The following is a 17,194-nucleotide window of genomic DNA, read 5'->3' on the forward strand; positions in this document are numbered from 1 at the left end:
GGTTTTGCTCCCGTGGTGAGTAACTTCACATTTATCCACGTTAAACTTGTTCTGCCGTATATTTGCCACCAGATTGAACGTGTCCAATCATACTGAAACATCTCTGCTTCCTCCTCGCAGCTCGCCCTCCCACCCAGCTTTGTTGGTCTGTGAACTTGGAAATATGCCATTTAGTTCCCTTGTCTAAATCAATAGTGTATATTGTGAATAGCTGGAGAACCAAGCACAGTTCCTTCTGGTAGCCACTAGGGACTGCCTACAGTCGTAAGTAAACCTGTTAATACCTCCTGTGTCCGGTCTGCCAGCAAGCTCCCTATGCATATCAGTACACTCTCTTCCGCACCGCCCCCCATCCCATGCGCTTTAAATTTATCGTCAATCACAAAAATGACATCTGGACTCTTAGACTTCGTATTTGTAAATTATACAATTCTTATCTCCGTATGACTAATTTTGCTATTATCAAATGCTCCTGTTTTTACTCGTAACATTTGAGATCTTTCTTTCGTGAAGAAAGTCACATGGCCACTGGTTCTTTACTCTATAACACCCAAGGTACAGGCTGATCTGGAGATTAATCTGTACCGTATATTAGTTTAGCTGTAAATAAACCCAGCCGCTATCAACATGTAAATGGATTCCACCTACCTTACTGGTCTTGCCTTTAGATAATACAAGAATATTATTGCAGGGAATATGAAAAATATAAGTTTGTTTTTGTTTTGTTTAAGCCTTCAACTTGAAACAAGCAATGAGATGGATTGTCTCCAGTGTGTTCTGTGGGTGTTCTGGCTGTATTTTTTAAATAACCTGTGCCAATGACTTTATCAGATGTGTGTGACCTGTGCTTCAAAGGATGATTTAAGAGCCCAAATTGAACAGCAACATTCCCAAGCATTTCCTTTGTGCACATTCATGCAGTAGAATTCACTTTTATTATGTGGCTTAATGCCACACTCTGTTCAAGACAGATTGGCTTAGGAGAAGGCAGAGTCAAGTACTTTATTTAGATTTAGACTTCAAAACAACATTATTAAACGTTCATACTAAACTCTGCTGGACATGACAATAAGATATGGGATAAGAGCAGGGAATTGGGACCAGTGTGCTTTGTGGTGCTTCTGTTGATGTAGACTCAATGGGCTGAAGGGTTTTTTCTGCACTGTATGAATCCATAAAGATATGCTGAGCTCTGGTATATAGTTACTTTAGGTAAGGGCTTCCTATGTGTTTGTCTGTGTAAATGCAAGTCTCCCATAGGCTTCTATTCTGGTGTAGCACAATTGGTTATAGTTGTGTCTAGTGTGGAGAGTTCTTATTCTGCCCACATTCTGGTGTCTGTGCTCAGTGAGGTACAACTCCCATTAATTGTATCATTGTGAGGTTGCTGCAGGGTGCTGACTCACTGATCTGTTGTTTGATGAGTTCTTGATAATGCAACGCATTGTCAGGAAGTGACCTACTTTGTTAGAATGAAAATGTACAAAGCTGGATGGTTTTGTCTTTGCTGATTTGGGGATTTGGACTGTGACAAGATCCTATAGCATTAGATTGCTTAGGATTTTGTGTTAATGTTATCACACATGATATGTTGTTCAGAAGAGAGGTCTATCTGTTCTGGTTAGATGGTTCTTCATAATTTAAGTAGTCAAGTTCTGTAGAATGTTGTACATTGTGGAACATTTGCTGTATAATGCTGCTTGAACAATTCTTCGGAGTGCATTCACTGCTGTTTAGACTGTTCATGCCTGAGTTAAATCCTCATTTGATTGAAGTTCAATGATTTCTGTAAGACATCAGCAACAATTCGATTACAAATAAACTCTTATGAAACATTATCAAACTACCTCCTAAAGATTCTGATGGGAGTTGATACCTGCTATTGAAATGTGATCTTTCCAGTGTCTTTATTTGTTTTTAAAGTGAAATATAGATTTGAAACTGCTAGGTTGTAAAATATAATTGGGAACAACCACTACTTTCAGATTCCCTGAATCTGCAGTATTTTGCCTTCATTTAAATGTAATTGATTTCTTGTAATGCTTTCCATGAAACACCTGACCTGATGCTGTTCACACATGGGAAGGAAATGTACTAACATGCATTACATTTGATTTGGTGTCCAGTTCAGAAACTGTTTGGATCCTTAGCAATTGTGCTTTCTATGTCTGATTCACCGATTTATCAGATGCATTTGAAAACTTGCATTTTTCTGGTGTAAAGATTAATATTGGCAAACTTTATTGTGTGGTCTAATTGTTGATAGCCTCTTCAAGTTGATAATTTTGTTCTTTATTTGGAACAGTATTATTAGATTTTGATCTCCTTATACTATATTTATTCTGGTTGATTAAAGTTGCCATTGAATTATTGTAAAGAATGTTGTGGTACTGAAACAGAAACCTATTCAAATTTCCACAATTGTAAATGCCATTTTCAATATTTGTTCTTTCTTTACTATTATGGCATCTCCACAGAGATAAGACCATCAGACATAAGAGCAGAAGTAGACCATTCAGCCCATTGATCTTGATCGCCCTTATCCCATTTCCTATATTTAGTGAATTAGTCAGTCCTCCTCTGTGCTAATACGTGCTACCTCCAAGACCATCGGCTCTTATCCAATTAAGTACCAATATTACCAAGCGCCTTATGAAAATCCAAAAGTGTTACATCCACTGCTTCCTCTTTATTATTCCAGTTTATTATGAACTTAAAGAATTCTAGTAAATTTGTTAGGCATGATTTACACTTCATGAAACCGGGCTGACCCTGTTTGATCATATGTATTTCTAAATGCTATTGCATCCTTTATAATAGACTCCCAATAACAGACATTAACTGACCAGTAAGTACCTTTTTTTTCCCTTCCTTTCTTAAAATAAAAGTGTGACATTGGCAGTTTTCTAATCCTCTGGAATTTTTCCAGAATCCACAGTTCCTTGTAAGATTACTACCAGTGTATCCAATATCTCTGTCACTACAACTATCCTAGGATACATCCAGTCAGGTCCAGGGTCTTATCAGTCTTTAAATCCATTAGTTTCCTGAGAATTTTTTTTTAGTTCGTGTAGTTATTTCCTTTCCTTGTTCTACCAGTTGACTATTTCATCATTTCGAAGTGCTGCTAGTGTCTTCGAATGTCGAGACTGCAAACTATTTATTGAGACAGCAAAGTGTGGAGCTGGATGAACACAGCAGGCCAAGCTGCATCTTGAGAGCACAAAACCTGCAGTTTCGGGCCTAGACCCTTTCTGATGAAGGGTCTAGGCCCGAAACGTCAGCTTTTGTGCTCCTAAGCTGTTGCTTGGCCTGCCGTGTTCATCCAGCTCCACACTTTGCTGTCTCGGGTTCTTCATCGTTTGCAGTTCCCATTATCTCTCATAAAATATTTATTGAATTCCCTTCCATTTCCTGGTTCCCCTTTAGCCTCATTTTCTAAAGGATCTATATTTGTTTTGGGCTGTCTCTTCCTTGAATATTTAAAGAAGCTCATGCTGTCACCTTGACATTACTTGCAAGTTTACCTTCTATTCACCTTCTCCCTCTTTTTATTTTTGATCTTCTCTGGATTTTTGAAACTTTTCCAATCCTCTGGCTTACCACTAATTTTTGCCACATTGAATGATCTTTCTACCAATTTGATGCTAATTAACAATGGTTGGTTTACCCCTTTATTAGAATCCCCCTTCTTCACTGAAATGTGAAGTTTAACGCTCTCTCTACAATACTGGTTATTCTGTTCTCCAGGGCACTGATCTGAGCACTGTTCAAGGGAAGGCTGACCCATTAGAACAGTTTCCAGCTATCCAGTGCTGGTACCAGTGCCCATGAACTGAAACCTATACTACACTCATTATCGTTATACCATGCAACTAGTTTAGTAATCCTGAGATGCGTCGTCGCCATCATCCTCCTACAGTGTGGAAACAGGCAATTTGGCCCAATAAGTGCACGCGGACGCTCTGAAGAGCATCCGATCCAGACTCACCCAGAAGTGAGTCCCAAGGTGTCCCAAAATGGAAGCATTTTTGCTGTCAATCTTCATAGGTTTCATTGATTCCTTACAGCATGGAAGCAGGCCAGTTGGTCCATCAAGTCTCTACTGATCCTCTGAACCGCAACCCACTGACACCCCCTGCATGACCCCTGCATTTCCCCATAGCCAATCCACCTAACCTACACGTCTCTGGACACGATGAGCAATTTAGCATGGACAATCCACCTAACCCACACGTTTTTGACTAATTTGAGCAACGCTTCCCAGGCATTAATGTCAATGCTGCCAAGGAGACCCTCAAAGTGTCTTTAAGACTGTTTGCTTTCTCCTTCCCAGACCCTCAGGCATCTGAACATTGCGGACCTTTGGTCATTTAGACACAATGCCTGGTCCATCACAGTTGATGTTATCGGAGTTTTGTCTCTATTTGGTTGGGGCGATGGTGGTTTCAAAAAGGATGATCATTTGTTTGATAGTCCTTCCACTGAATCTGGAAGGTGCAGTGGAGGCACAGCTAATGGGGATTTCTCGAGTGCTTTTTTGTGTCATTAATACACAAGACACAATACAAATCTCACTTTAACATGAGTATGGCGATGTCAACAACTCTGTAGACTTGGGGCTCTCGTTGATTTGCCAAAGTCTTTACTGTCGACGACTGGCTGTCCTAGTTTGCAGATGATGCAGCTGATCCTGAGTTAGGTTGATTGTGTCTATGTGCCCAGCAAGGTATGGGAAGTGCTGAACATACCTTGGAGTTCTGCTCCTTAACTTCAAACTGCTCAGGTTTGTTTCAGTGGAGCCTCCTTTCTAATCCTGCCTATGTTAGTAGCAAAGTGGATGATGAGAACTGGATTCCTGTCCTCCCCACTCCAAGTTCCTTCTTGCATCAAGGAATGTCTTAACCTCCGGACTGGGCAGGCAATATAACCCTCAGGACTCTGAAGATGAATGAAGATGTTCCTTTTTATGGATAGCTGAAGGATTTCCAAAGAATCTGTGGGTGGAAGTTTGTCCAATGGCTTTACTGAATAAAATTCAATCTTTGCCTTAAAAACATTCACCAGGTAGGCTTCCTGACAGTGTAAATTCATGTTTGGCCAAATGCCTGCCACCAGCCCTTTTAAAGGGAATGAACTTTCCCTGTCTCCAATGGAAGGGAGATATCAAATGAAAGGGATGTATAACATCTGTCCCAGATGTTATGGGTGGACTCCATCTGCGGCCTTTGCAGTTCCACATGTGAAGCTGAATGTCCTCTCCTTTAACGGGAAGTTACCACTTTACAAATGTGCGGTTCGTTTCAGATCAGAGAAATGCTGTCCTCTATTTAACATATTCATTATCCATGCAACAGCTCAATGCTTTAATTATGCAGCAATCTGCTCTCCTTAAATTTCTTGGCAGCTCCTTGAAAATGAATGGGGTTGCTTTCATCAGGACAAAGACAGTTACAGGGTGATTCAACAGAGGTGTTTGAAATGAAAAGATGAGATGGAGACAAACAGATTATTCCCAGGGTTGGTGGTGGGGGGAGAGCGATCTTGAACAGGGTGATGGAACGTACCAAGTAAGCATTGCATATTTTTATTGGACTACAGGAGAAATTCCCTTTCATTATCAGCATTAATAATTAGAGGCAGAGACCATGCCAATATTTTAGAATATCTAGAGGTTTGATTGAATGGGGAGGAAAAGATTATTTGAACAGAGACGTTACTCCAACACACAGCAAAGTTGTATTCACTTAATTCAAATATTTCCTGGAAGATAAGCAATGACACACAATATGTGGGACAAATGATCTGATTGCATGTTACCCAGAGATTTAATAACCTGCATTGATTTTTATCTAAGATAATGGGAACTGCAGATGCTGGAGAATTCCAAGATAATAAAATGTGAGGCTGGATGAACACAGCAGGCCAAGCAGCATCTAAGGAGCACAAAAGCTGACGTTTCGGGCCTAGACTCTCTGATGAAGGGTCTAGGCCCGAAACGTCAGCTTTTGTGCTCCTGAGATGCTGCTTGGCCTGCTGTGTTCATCCAGCCTCACATTTTATTATCTTGATTTTTATCTAGATACTGCTGCACTGTTGAAGGTACTGGCTTTTCAATGTTAAACCAAAGTCCCAACAACTCTTGAGTAGATGTAACAGATCCTAAGCCACTATTTGAAAGAAGAGCAGTGGACTGAGTTGGCTATGAAGTGCTTTGTGATGGTCATGAAAAGCACTAGCTAAATGCAGATCTGACTTCCTACACACACGTTTTCCCTTGTTAGATAATAGCTTAAACCCCATTCCAGAAACTTGAATGCACAGTCCACGTCAACACTGCAGAATTGTGAGAGAATTGCACTATAAGTACTGTTTTTTTTGGATAGAACTATAACATGGGTCCCATCTGCCCTGTTACTGGATGTAAAAGATCAAGTGATAAGGACGAGGCCCAGGCTTCCCCAGTGCGTGGGTCGCCATTTAGCTCTCTCCAAAATGAACGATTTTATCCTCATTTTATAAGCTTTTTAATGGACCTTGCTGTTCTACATGCCGCAAACCTACACAATAGCTAGGCTTCAAAAAAGTGTGGTATCATAGTGACTGAGGCATTTTGCAACAAGATCCTGTCTAAGTACTTGCCCTGTTGCCATAAGTGACATATGAATTTTGTTTGTAGCATGTTTACTAAGAAAGCTAACTGCTGCCATCAAATCGGACCATTCCGAGTTCAGCCTGAAAACGCAGACTGGGAGGGGATAACTGAACTAGTTGAATTTGTTCTGAATTTGTCTACTTCATTGAGTGCAAATTAGAAGCAGTGGTCATGTACTTGGTTTCAGTATGTGGTTTCAACATTTTATTGTTTGATGTAAAAATTCTGCACTGTATTCTCCCAGCAGATTAATGCATATATTTACTGAGATATCACAGTAAATACCCTTTTATTAAGCTGCTTCAAGTTAATCTAAATGAAGACTGCATAGAAGAATATTTGAATTAAGTGAATACAACTTTGCTGTGTGTAGGAGTGATCACAAAAATTTAGTTGAACCTAATGCATTTGTTTTTACATCTGGTTGTTATAAGACAAAAACTTTTATGTAAATGTCACAGGCCTGTGATTATTTTAAAATGTTAAAACAGTGTAACTTCAGTGAGAGGTGAATCTCACACAGATACAATTTGTGCCCATTCCTAACAATGGCCAATCATGCTCTTTCTCGAGGGGATCCCTCAACTTCACAGGTTGGGGGTCAGGATAAAGTTAGTGCCAATTGACAGCCTACTTGTCTGAGGCTAGCTCGCTAAATCCTAAATATTGTCTGGAACAAATTGTCATGGATAAATGAGTGAGGGATCCAATGGCATAATGGTTATATTACTGGACTAGTAAAGCCTAAGGCCCTATGTCCATGGGGTCACACGCCATCATAGCACATGGTGGAACTTAGGTTCAGTACATCAATATTAAAAAAAATCTGGAATTGTGGGTGGCACAGTGGTTAGCACTGCTACCTCACAGTGCAAGGGAGCTAGGCCCAATTCCAGACTCGGGCGACTATCTGTGTGGAGTTTGCACGTTCTCATCAGGTCTGTATGGATTTCTCCCAGGTGTTCCAGTTTCCTCCCACAGTCCAAAGATGAGCAGTTTAGGTGAATTGGCCATGCTAAATATGGAGTTATAGGGATAGGGTGAAATGCCCTTCGGAGGTTGGTGCAGAACTCGATGGACTGAATGGCCTTTATCTGCACTGTAGAGATTCTATGATGCAATGGAAGCTAATCCTAGAAAGGGTGCTGTGAAACTGAGTCATTAATGACCCTTTGGGAAGAAATACGCTAAAATATGGTGCTTTGTAATTCTCAGTTGCCATCTGAAACAACTAACAAGTCATTTCAGTTGTGTCAAATCTCAGAGAGAAGTCAAAAAGCATTAAAATCAGATCACCAGGCATTAATGTGGGCACCAGAAACTTCACTGCATTACCAGCAGGCAGGATGATGGCCCAGGAAAGGTAGTGGTAAAGTGGTATACAGTCAGGAGGGATTTGCTTTGGGGGCCCACAACATTTGATTCTGGACTTCATGAAATTTTACGGCATCAAGTTTAGACATGGACAAGGATTCCCACAACCACCTTTCCTTATCAATGCCCATTCCACGGTAGCAGCAAATCTAACCAAACATAGTGAGTCCTAAAAGCCATAATTATCTCTTTGGGTGTGTGGCAGATGGTAAAAGAAATAACAAGTATGAAAGACTTACTTGACTTCATCCTCATCAGTTACCTGTAGCAAATGTGCCTGTCCAGGGCAGTAGAGGTAGGAGCTACAAAGTCTTACCTTCATATTTCTGATATCCTGATTCATCTTGTGTGGCACCACCAGCGTGAAAAATGGGACAGATTTAAAACAGATCCAAAAGCTCAAAACGGTAGCGAGTTTATATTCAATGACAACTTGAGGTATCCCTCACTTTGTCTTTAGCATCAAGCTGTGGAATTACTTGTGGTTCAATAATGAGCACATGAACAAAACAACAGACATTCCTAAAAAGGGGTATCAATCTGATGAACACCCTCAGTATTACTTGTAGGACAAACAGTTGACGCACCACTGTGATAGATCCTAACAATTCTGCAGTTAATGGATCAGATCAAATCTCTGCAGTTCCTTCACAATCACCACCATCTGTAATTGGAGGAGGTGGAGGCCTCACCGTATTCCCTTTCTTAGCAATGCCAGACTCCAGCGCGTCAGTGCAAAAGATGAGGCTGAAGCAGCGGCAACAACTGTCAGCCAGAGGAGCCAAGTGGATAATCTATCTTTGCTTCCTCCTGAGGTCCCCAGCATCTCAGGTTCCAGTCTTTAACATCAAATTCACTGTGTGACAGTGAAGGAATAGCTTTGAGCTCTAACAATGTTCTGGTGGTGATTGCTGAGGATTTGTGCCCTAGAGCTGGTTGTGCCCCAAGCCAAGCTGTTACAGTATACCTACACAGCAATACGGAAATTCGTTCAACTATGAATTTCCATAAGAGACTAGTCCAATCTGCACAATTAGTCTCCCAGTTTCAACTCATTTTACTAAATGCAAAATGCATTGCACCAACTCACCAGGTTTTTGTTTTGACAGTACCTTCCAAGCCTATATTCTTTACCATCTACAAGGACAAGAGCAGCAGACATGTGGAACACTTGCAAGTTTCCCTGTAAGCTGTGCCCATCACCCTGACTTGAAACTGCATCATTTTCCTGACTGTCACTGGATCAAAATCCTGGCACTCCTTTCCGAGCAGACTTTGGGGGCATCTGCAACAAGCAGACTGCGGTAGCTGTGGTAGTCTTCTCAACGATATCTACACATGGGTAGTAAATTCTGGCCTTGCCAGCAGTGCTCACATCCCTTGAGAGAATCAACAAATTATAAAACAAAGTTAGTAACAGCAAAATTCTGCAGTTCCTGGAAATCTGAAGTACAACAGAAAATGCTGGGGAAACTCAACAGATTTGGCAGCATCCGTGGAGATAGAAGCAAAATTCACATTTTGAGTTCAAAATGACTCCTCTTTAGAACAGCAATTATGCTTTAACTATTATATAAAATCAAGCTAAATTCTGTAAACAGTTAATCTCACATATTTTCAGTGTTTGTGCAACTAAAACTGAACAATAAGTGCAACACTTAATCAGAATTGAGAAATTCAAAAATTAAGATGAGATATTAATTTTGCTAATTTTTAAATAAATTTTAATTTCATTTAAATTATTTATACAATGGATGAATATTATGATGTGTCCAATTCCTGCTAGTGATTAGGACTGTGAATCATCAAAAAAAAATCAGACAGTTCTAATCAATAAACTTTAACTGGTCACATTTAAGATTATGTCAGTTTATATGTGATCACGGCCCTGTAAAAATTCCTAAATGCAACCTTATCCGTGGTCTCTTTAATATCAGTTTAATTCTACTAACCGTCAGCACATTAAATCACAGACAATCATTCAGTCTTTTTCTGCCTACGTGAAGCATTCAGAGGGGCTATAAGTGCATGTTTTCTCCAAAATCGTTATGACTGTTACTGACAATATGAAACAGAATGGGGCAGTAGTGGCCAGTAAATGCTACTTGAGCTTCACAAGGACAACTGATCTTTAGTTCAACTCCATCCAAACTCTAATCTCCTTAGATTTGTGCCATGGTCCTTCACCTCAAAAAAAAGACTGTTTACTAAAATTGAAGATTATGGAGTTGGAGGTACGTTATGGACCTTGTTAGGAAATGGAAAATAGGCATTAAATGCAGGTTCTCATAGTAGACAGGATGCAATGACTAATGTCCAACGAGGATCTATGTTGAACCTCAGAAATTAATTGCACTCATTAATGCCTTGGGCAATGGTATAGCATGATAAATATATCCAAATTTGGCAAAGTCACAGTGATAGGTGGTTTTAAAAGTGTGGCAATGAGTGTAATATTACAAATAGGTATTGAATGTTAATCAGAGACTCACTAAATTGCTGCACTGCAGAAACAGACTACTCAACCCATTGCAATCATGTTAGATCTCTGATAATGAAATGTGAGGCTGGATGAACACAGCAGGCCCAGCAGCATCTCAGGAGCACAAAAGCTGACGTTTCGGACCTAGACCCTTCATCAGAGAGGGGGATGGGGAGAGGGAACTGGAATAAATAGGGAGAGAGGGGGAGGCGGACCGAAGATGGAGAGTAAAGAAGATAGGTGGAGAGAGTGTAGGTGGGGAGGTAGGGAGGGGATAGGTCAGTCCAGGGAAGATGGACAGGTCAAGGAGGTGGGGGTGAGGTTAGTAGGTAGGAAATGGAGGTGCAGATTGAGGTGGGAGGAAGGGATGGGTGAGACGAAGAACAGGTTAGGGAGGCAGAGACAAGTTGGACTGGTTTTGGGATGCAGTGGGTGGAGGGGATGAGCTGGGCTGGTTGTGTGGTGCAGTGGGGGGAGGGGACGAACTGGGCTGGTTTTGGGATGCGGTGGGGGAAGGGGAGATTTTGAAGCTGATGAAGTCCACATTGATACCATTGGGCTGCAGGGTTCCCAAGCGGAATATAAGTTGCTGTTCCTGCAACCTTCGGGTGGCATCATTGTGGCACTGCAGGAGGCCCATGATGGACATGTCATCTAAAGAATGGGAGGGGGAGTGGAAATGGTTTGCGACTGGGAGGTGCAGTTGTTTATTGCGAACCGATCGGAGGTGTTCTGCAAAGCGGTCCCCAAGCCTCCGCTTGGTTTCCCCAATGTAGAGGAAGCCACACCGGGTGCAGTGGGTGCAGTATACCATATTGGCAGATGTGCAAGTGAACCTCTGCTTAATGTGGAAAGTCATCTTGGGGCATGAGATAGGGGTGAGGGAGGAGGTGTGGGGGCAAGTGTAGCATTTCCTGCGGTTGCAGGGGAAGGTGCCGGGTGTGGTGGGGTTGGAGGGCAGTGTGGAGCGAACAAGGGAGTCACTGAGAGTGGTCTCTCCGGAAAGCAGACAAGGGTGGGGATGGAAAAATGTCTTGGGTGGTGGGGTTGGATTGTAGATAGTGGAAGTGTCGGAGAATGATGTGTTGTATCCGGAGGTTGGTGGGGTGGTAAATGAGAATGTGTGAGAACTTCCCCTGCAACCACAGGAAATGCTACACTTGCCCCCACACCACCTCCCTCACCCCTATCCCAGGCCCCAAGATGACTTTCCACATTGGCAGATGTGCAGGTGAACCTCTGCTTAATGTGGTATACTGCATCCACTGTACCCGGTGTGGCTCCCTCTACATTGGGGAAACCAAGCGGAGGCTTGGGGACTGCTTTGCAGAACACCTCCGCTTGGTTCGCAATAAACAACTGCACCTCCCAGTCGCAAACCATTTCAACTCCCCCTCCCATTCTTTAGATGGCATGTCCATCATGGGCCTCCTGCAGTGCCACAATGATGCCACCCGAAGGTTGCAGGAACAGCAACTCATATTCCGCTTGGGAACCCTGCAGCCCAATGGTATCAATGTGGACTTCACCAGCTTCAAAATCTCCCCTTCCCCCACCGCATCCCAAAACCAGCCCAGTTCGTCCCCTCCCCCCACTGCACCACACAACCAGCCCAGCTCTTCCCCTCCACCCACTGCATCCCAAAACAAGTCCAACCTGTCTCTGCCGCCCTAACCTGTTCATCCCCTCACCCATCCCTTCCTCCCACCCCAAGCCGCACCTCCATCTCCTACCTACTAACCTCATCCCACCTCCTTGACCTGTCCGTCTTCCCTGGACTGACCTATCCCCTCCCTACCTTCCCTCCTATACTCTCCTCTCCACCTATCTTCTTTCCTCTCCATCTTCGGTCTGCCTCCCCCTCTCTCCCTATTTATTCCAGAGCCTTCACCCCATCCCCCTCTCTGATGAGGGGACTAGGCCCGAAACGTCAGCTTTTGTGCTCCTGAGATGCTGCTGGGCCTGCTGTGTTCATCCAGCCTCACATTTCGTTATCTTGGATTCTCCAGCATCTGCAGTTCCCATTATCACATGTTAGATCTCTGGTGGTTCCATTCCTGGCTCTTTACACAAAACCCTGGATGTTTGTTTTCCTCAAATGCTTATCCAATACCTTTACAAAAATCACAATTGAAGTGGCCTCCACTACAATCTGTCTAGGGCAGAGCATTCCAGGCCCTTTCCACTTGACAAATAGAGCCTCAAGCTGCCATTGGTTCTTAAGTCAGTCCATTTAAACTGAAGTCTTTTAGTTCTTGACATTCCAGCCATTGGGAATAATCTCTTTCTTTCCTCCGTCATAACTTCTCACCTGAACTCCTGTTCCTCATATCGCCTCTCATCCCTCATTTCTGCAAGGGGAATAGCTCTACTTTCTCTAATCTATCTTTGTAAGCGAAGGCTCTCGGCTCTGAAATATTTCTTGAGAATATGTCTGTACCTTCTCTAATGTGCTGTAGTTCTTCCTAAACTCTGGTGCCAAGATTTGGGCACAATACTTGCGTTCAGATCAAAAACCAAATGTTTTAAACCGATTTAACATCTGACAGAACTTATCTTTAAATTTTGTTTTTTTTTGTCAAAGGTATTAAAATATTTGGAATTAGGCCTTGATTTCATGGATTGTGCAATAGGCTCAAAGTCTAAACGTTTGTAATGCACAATTAACAGTGGAAGACCATGTGATAAGCTTGGGGATAGTTAGAAAAATCCATCCTGATTGCTTGATAGTATTGCAACAGATCTGTGCTAGTGAATCTAAAATGAGATTTGTTATGATCAATACCAGTAACTAGATTCAAGATTACGCAAAAAAAAATTTTTAAGGGAAAGTTTCACACTCACTCACTCGGAACCTAAAAGTAAAAAGGGAAACGTAGTGCCTACAACAGTGACCTCTTTGAAGTTAGCAATCACTAATAGGAGCCCCAGCTATCGGTGAGTCTTGTTAAGTATTGCTTGAGACACAGGATAAAGGGAAGAGTTAAAATCTTGTTTTAATCAATAGGTTGCTGGAAGTAGCAATTCACCTCAGTAACTTTCTTCCCTCTCAGCAGTATTTCTAAAACTGCATTCCTGCTATGCAATTTAAAATGAACATCAGGAAGAACGTGTGACACCTTCAAGGTCCACCAACAATAGAAGACTTTCAGGAAATCGCTCCTGCTGCACATTTGGAAGCCATATGCCAAGAATTCTAAAGTTACAGAGAAGGGTTAAAAATGCACTTTGAAGTGCTGAAGTCCACATGTGTGCAGCAGCCAAAGTATGTCTTCATGATTAATTATTAACCAGCACACTAAATGGGACTGTTTCAGAAGGTCACCTTCTGTACCAATGATAGCAGCACTGTATACACAAAACCAAAACTTGTACATTGTGACAACAGCAGGTTTAAACTTAAACATTAAGTACCATCTTATGTACTGCTTTTTAACTTAAATCACAAACTCAGTGGAGATATAAAAGTTATATTTTTATAATTGCTTATACTATACTTTATAAAATATTTAATGCATTCCACGTGGGTTGAATGTTATTATCTGTTCATTTGCACATTTTTAAACCTGTGTAGCATTTCCAATAAATTTGCATTGTGACATACATTTCAAAAATTTGTAATATTTTGAACCACGCTCCATCATAAACGAGGGACATTAGCAAGCAGCAAGTTCATTGCTGGGATTGTACTTTGACCAGAGTAAAAATGTCTGACATTGTTCACGATTTCACAATTGTGCACTTGCTTGCCTGTTCCCTGCAATGATTGCTAAGTGCCCAAATTTTGGTCCTTTCATCAAGCATGTACCAACAGCATGCAATACAGTTCCCCCAAAATAACAAGTTACAATTAACTTTATTTAATAAAGCTTAGATTTCTGCAATATTGAAGTCCTATTAACGATATACAAATTGAATGAGCATCAGCAAATGATCAAACTAGTAGTGGTTTAATTCTTCTTTGAGGAAGAGACTTACCGTTGTCAACCGTACACACTCCAATTTCCTCACAGATTAATCCACTATTTGAATGCTGTCTGGTCTAATTCAACTTCAGCCATAGTAGAGCAGAATCAATGAGCCTGAAGTTTTGTCTTTTAGCCAGAAATGCCTGGTTATTGTTTCCACTTAGCCATCTGAGGTCCTCAATTTGCAGTCCATTCAACTAGTTTCAGTAACTATTGACAAGTAGCTGAATGTGCTGGAGTAAAGGTAACTTGTGCTGAAACATCCAGCTGTGATGCTGAAGGCCTGTGTACCCGACTTAGCTCAGCGGCTTCAGTACAGCTGACACTGATGTTTATTAGAAAAATTCACAGGGTACGTGTAATCCACAAAAGTGCAAAATAGCACAAACAGATTCAGTTAAGTCTTCAACATTGATATATTTGTAATAGAAGGAACCAAGTATTCAAGTAGTTCTTGCCCAGTAATTGCCAGCTGTCAAACATTCAGTTTGGACCTACCCATGACATTTGCCTCCAGACCTTATCATAGTCTATGTTCGGACATTGATAGAAGAACCAAATAAAAACTGAAAGAACTGCGGATGCTGTAAATCAGGAACAAAAACGGAAGTTGCTAGAAAAACTCAGCAGGTCTGGCAGCATCTGTGAAGAAAAATTCAAGACTTAACATTTCTAGTCTGGTGACCCTTCTTCAGAACATGTTCAGCAAGGGTCACCACACCCGAAACATTAACTGTGGATTTTTATTCTTCACAGATGCTGTCAGACCTGCTGAGCTTTTCCAGCAACTTTGTACAAGAACCAGATAATTGTTTTGAGGAAAACTGAAAGCATGGGTTGACCCAGTTAGCCTTTGCAGCATCCTGCAGCTGTTGATTTGGGGTACTTGGAGGAGTTTGGCCAGGACCAAAATAAGGACGTGCAAACAGCCTGCATTACTGAATAAACTGTGTCTGCAGTGTACCTGTAAATATCACAGTAATAATTTTAATAAGTGTTTCTGGTTTTTTGGGGTTCTATGTTGAAAGCTATTTGTAAATCCATTTTCCTGCTATTGCCTGACACTTTATTTGGCCTCAAAGTGGGTCAAAGCTGAGTTGAAATGCCATCTCTGTGTGCCTATTGAAAGTTGCACATATCTACTGCCTTTCACAAGCTCAATGTTCCAAAGCCATGGACCCAATATGATAGTCATTGTTGTGATGTTAAGAGATGATGTCAGTAGATGAGAACGTCACAGATCCTCACCACCTTCAAGTTTGTCTGTGCTGATTTGGCTGAAGCAGTGTACCTCATCAGTCACTTAAAAACATCTGGGAATGGCCTCATTTCTGTCTGCACATCTGAGAATTGCCATTAATGCAAACCAGTGATGCATCAAAGTTATATCCATTCCAGCAACATGATTTGACTGAAACAGTGCGGGACACTTCATGCAAGCATGTATATGATTTAGATGTCTCGGAGGTAAAGGTTTACATAGGAATGCAAACCCAAACTTACGTTTTGCTCAAGAAGCACTATCTCTTATTTGGTATGGCTGCAAGTTTTGAATCTCAAGTAGAAGGCAAAACTTGACCAATTTTCTAGAACTGGTGTCTGTGTCATTCTGAATATGTGCAATTCAAGAAAGAGTATAATAAAGGCACAGCTGGCTTGACCAGATGCTGCAGTGAATTTTGACTCCCGAATGGATTGATCTTGGCAAAGTTGAGGAGGGAAAATTTGAGAAAAGCAGCCTGTTCTAATTAAATACTACCAACTTTGTAATGCCTTTGGAGAGTTCCATTGGATTTCTTAGAATGATGTAATATGCAGAAAGGAATTTAGAACTTAACATCCTGGTGTTTGGAAGTTATAGACGCAGTAAGCACAGAACGCAGTCTGTGATATTATTCAAATGTGGCCAGCTTTCAGTATGCACTTTGGCATCGTTAGTCACCTGTATTTATATGCAATCAAACAATGGAACTATAAATGTGATCCAAGATCAGTTCTGACATGGTTAGATTCAGAATTACAGCTGTTGCAATTGCCAAACATCTCTATTATCTGAAGATTCTCTAATAAGTGCCAAGTCAGCCAGTGTGTGAACTGTGACTGTGAACTTAAACCAAGATTACCAATGCATTCCTCCATTGAAAACTGGCTGATGGAGGAAGATTGAATTTTGGCTTTCAATGGGGATTTGATGAGCACCAGATTAGAAAGAATTTCCTACAGGATAAGACTGGGGCAGTGGGACTAGCAAAATTGTTCTTGGAGAGCTGACATGTCTCTCACTGTGTTGTTCTGTTATGGGTTAAATATTATGGGTTGCTTGTCAATGAACTGTAGGATGTGTGGGATGCATCCTGGATAATAACTCCCAATTTATGTATCCAGTATAATTAACTGGACAACACTCTGGTTTGGGTTGGTAAATGTCAGGCAACATGTGCTTAGGTACTAGTCATCTCCAATCAGAATCTAACCATCTCTCCTTGTCATGCATTGGTATTGCCATCAATCCGTCCATCTACTTTCTAAATCTTGGGGACTTACTATTGACCAGGGACAACGATAGAAATACTGCAACGGCCAATCAGACTGGGAATTCTGTGCCAAGTAATCCCCTCCTAACTTCCCAAAGCCTTTCACATTGTGCTGAAATATAGATTAAAAGAAAGTTTGTTTGAATGAGCCTTGGCTCCAACAACACCGGAAGCTGAATAT

The 17,194-nt window shown here is 41.5% G+C and overlaps 1 protein-coding gene across 3 annotated transcripts in view; it reads left to right on the plus strand.

The window, feature by feature from the left end:
* Window positions 1–17,194, plus strand: part of iqgap2 (IQ motif containing GTPase activating protein 2) — a 328,015-nt gene that overhangs the window by 128,657 nt on the left and 182,164 nt on the right. Inside the window, exon 1 of one of the 3 annotated variants that reach the window (XM_059644808.1) lies at window positions 246–264. The exons of the other annotated variants lie outside the window; for them this stretch is intronic. The gene's annotated coding sequence lies outside the window, so the exon portion shown is untranslated. Of the gene's footprint in view, window positions 1–245; window positions 265–17,194 lie in introns of those variants that run through there. 3 annotated transcript variants of the gene reach the window in all.

Source organism: Stegostoma tigrinum, chromosome 3, assembly GCF_030684315.1.
Source record: "Stegostoma tigrinum isolate sSteTig4 chromosome 3, sSteTig4.hap1, whole genome shotgun sequence".
NCBI lineage: Eukaryota > Metazoa > Chordata > Chondrichthyes > Orectolobiformes > Stegostomatidae > Stegostoma > Stegostoma tigrinum.